A 3,900-nucleotide genomic window follows, 5' to 3' on the forward strand; every position below is an offset into this window, starting at 1 on the left:
GCTCCGGGTGCTGGTTCTAATGTGGATTCTCCGTTGCAAATAATGTGTGATCCTCATAATTTCACACTTCAGACTTGACATAAGGGTAACATCCTCTTCCCCAGGGGCAGGGTTGATATCATGAGTAAACCTGGCATGTGTCACTCTGGATAACTGTCATTCCTCCCCCTTGTTTCCTAGCCCATCCTGCATCTCCACCTGTGGCCTTGAAGGGCATGGGTCCCCTACACTCTAGAAGGCTGGGCTGTGCTCCCTGCTGCGAGGCTGCTTGTCCCTCAGTGCTTAGCTTTTTTTTTTCTTTTTTAACAAGTCTGGACTTAGAGTTCCTCCTGCCCATTATTCCACTGGGGCTCCTGACACTCTGTTGCTCCATCTTTTTGAAAAATAGACCAACGTTTTCAAAAGAGGAAATAGAGCCAATTAGTAAACTTGTTAAAAAATATTTGACTTGAACAATAAAGAAGTAAATTAAAACAGCATTCTGGTGCTATTTTTCAAATGTAATTTTAAAATATAAATTTAATACTTTTTAATAAAAAATTGTCACTATGAATCGCTGGTGATCATGAGATGACACATGGGCTTTGACTTGCTTGGGAGGATCAGGGATGGAGTCTCAGAGAGGTTTTTTTTTTTAAATTATGATGACATATACTTAGTATAAAATATACTATTTTGACCATTTTTAAGTGTGCAGTTCAGTAGTATTAAGTATACTCACATTGTTGTACAGCAATTACCACTATCCATCTCCAGAACTTTTTCATCTTTCCAAACAGAAACTCTGTACCCATTAAAAAATAACTCCTCATTCCTCCCTTCCCCAGCTCCTGGTAAGCACCATTCTACTTCTGTCTCTATTAACTTGATTACTTTAGGTACTTCATATGAGTGGAATAATATGTTTGTCTTTTTGTGTCTGGATTATTTCAATGAACATCATTTGTCAAGGTTCATCCATGTTGTAGCATGTGTCAGAATTTCCTTTTTAAGGCTGAATAATATTGCATTTGTATATATATTCCACATTTTCTTTATCCATTCATCCATTAATGGACACTTGGGATGCCTCCATCACTTGACTATTGGGAACAGTGCTGCTATGAACATAGCAATTCCTTTGGGTGTATACCCAGAAGTGGAATTGCTGGGTCATATGGTAATTCTATGCTTAATTTTTTGAAAAACTGCTATACTGTTTTCCAGAACAGCGGCATCATTTTACATTTCCGCCAGCAATGTACAAATATTCCAATTTCTCTACATCCTCACCGACACTTGTTATTTTTTCTGGTTTTGTTTGTTTGTTATATAGCCATCCTAATGGGTGCGTTTGGCTTTTGATATGACTCTGAGAAGATGAGTAGGAGTTGAACAGGGAGGGTAGGTTGTGAGAACCTTTCAGCAGTAGGAAAGGCATATGGAAAGACCAGAGGTTTGCAGTGTAGACTGTGCCTCAGACCAGAGCAGCCCCATATAGCTGAAGCATGGGGAAGAGATGGCAGGAGATGAGGTCTGAAGTCAGTGGCCACAGCCCTATCACAGAGGCCCGAATCCTGGCTGAGAAGATTGACTTCATTCAATTGACGTAACAGATGACTCCAGAATCTGGATGAGTTAGAAACTCTTGCAGCCAGGGAGTTCTCAAATCTAGTTATGAGTTCCGTATTCATTGTGTGCTCCTATACCTCACTATATGTGACCAGGGCAAGTTACTCTCCCTGTCTGAGCCTTAGTTTCCTCTTTCATATGATGGAGACGAGAAGAGGTTGCGGCATTATCTACAAGAGAGAAAGAGTTCGTTTCTATGATCAGTGAGTTGCTGCGATGAGGAGGCTGTGGGCTAACTAAGGCAGGCTGCCTTGCCGCAGAGCTGACCCACCCTGGCCTGCTGTGGTTTGCCTGGCATCCAGAACTCCCAGCCTAGTGGACTTTGGCCTACATCCTGCAGTCACTCCTCCATGAGCCCTGCAGCCAAGGGGCTCAGGCTGGGACAGAAGCAGCAAAGCAGCCCCGGGCAGGTGTGGGCCACCATGAGAGCACCTGAGCAGGCCCGGGGCTGGTCTCAGGGCTTCCCCATGCATAAGACTTGGTAGTATACACAGCCACATCTCACTGGCACCTCAAAACATCTCCTCAAGGAGGCTGCAGTCATAGGTCCATGTGACAGATGAGGAAATTGAAACTTGGCCAAGGCCACCATCTAGGGAGCAGCAGGCCCAGGATTTAAATATAAGTCTGAGGATTTATGGACTCCTGGGAAGTTGGACTAGATTCATTTATTTGTTCACATGCTACTCAACAAATATTTACTAAGCATTTACTGTGTGCCAGGTACTGCAAAGTAGTGAATGAGACACAGTCTCTGCCCTGGGCCTGCTGAAGGTCCCTTTTGCTAGGTCATGGAATGGTCTCTTATTGAGCTTCCACTACCTGCCAGGAACATACTAAAGTAGCTCATTTAATCCTCACAGAAATCTGGAGAAACAGAGCTTATTAGCTATATTTTACAAGTAAGAAAGTTGAGAATCAGAAAAGGAAGTGACTTGCCCAAGGTCACAGAGTTGGGAAGGTGCAGAGTCTGTGCTTGGATGACCCGGGGTGTCTATTCTGTGTGTATTCCTGAGGCCTGACACTTCTGACTATCAGCTCAGCAGTGCAGGATGGACGGTCTGCCAGCCATGGCCATGTGCCTGCCTGACCTGGTGCCTGAGAGTCATGATCTTGCTGGGGGTCCAAACTTCCTATTTAAATGTTATATTGAGATGTCAGAGAGCATTGGGTGGGGCCCAAAAAGAGACCCACTGTCCCAGCAGTCTGGTTCCACCACAGGCTGGATGCAGGGCCCAGAAAAAGTCCTGTTTCTCTCTGACTTCAGTTCTGTCATCAGCAAATGAGACATGTCTCTCAAGCTATACTAGATGAAGGAGGAGGAGGGATGAGAGCTGACCTGTTGGGGCCACATACGCTCAACTCCTTTCTCTACTTAGCAGGTCATACACACACTTCAATGATGAGTTTGGCATTCTCCTCCAGGAAGCCCTCCCTGACCTACCCATCCACAGGCTAGGTCAGACACTTTCCTCTTCACAGGCCTGGTCACACTATATAGTCACTGTTTCCTCCACTAGACTCTCAGGACTGGGAGTCCAGACACCTTGTGCGGCCTCTGCAGAGTGAGCGTGTGTGTGTGTGTGTGTGTGTGTGTGTGTGTGTGTGTATGGGGGCATTTGGGGATGAGAGGAGACATCTGGGGATGATGATTCTGATTCCGTCCCTGTAACCCTTCCCTGGTCTCTGCAGCCTCACTCCTGCCCCTCCCTGTTGGCTCCTCCCCTCCCCAAAGTGGAAGCCGGCACCCTCTTTACCCAAGTTGAGTCTTCTGTGGGCCTCAGTGTTCCAGGAGCATAAGGGGAAATTAAGAGGCATTTCTTGAGCAGCGCTCTACCTGGCGCGTTGCAGGCGCAGAGATAAAGCAAGAAATCAGAAACCGTTCCTCAACAAGTGACTCTAAAATCCGACCAATGGCATCCACCACGAGGGGCCCACCACGAGGGGTCATTAAATCTGTAGGCCCCAGGAAAGGCTCTCTGGCAAAGAAGTGGTGAAAATGTGCGTAGAGTCAGGGGACAGTAAAGGCACGTTTATGAGGGTGCCACGTGGGCACAGACGCGGCCAGGGTCCTCTGGCGACAGTAAAGGCACGTTTATGAGGGTGCCACGTGGGCACAGACGCGGCCAGGGTCCTCTGGCGAATCACAAATCACAAGGCCCGGTTGCCGTGGCAGCAGCGGAGGCCGCCGGCCAAGCTTGTGCGGAGCGGAGGAGTCTGCAGCAGGAGTCCGGCGAGGAGGGGTGGAGGCCCAGCCCCTGCAGGACCTCGCAGCTGGGGGTCGGTGCC

This window comes from Pteropus medius, unplaced genomic scaffold, assembly GCF_902729225.1.
Source record: "Pteropus medius unplaced genomic scaffold, Ma_sr-lr_union100, whole genome shotgun sequence".
In the NCBI taxonomy this organism is placed as follows: Eukaryota; Metazoa; Chordata; class Mammalia; order Chiroptera; family Pteropodidae; genus Pteropus; species Pteropus medius.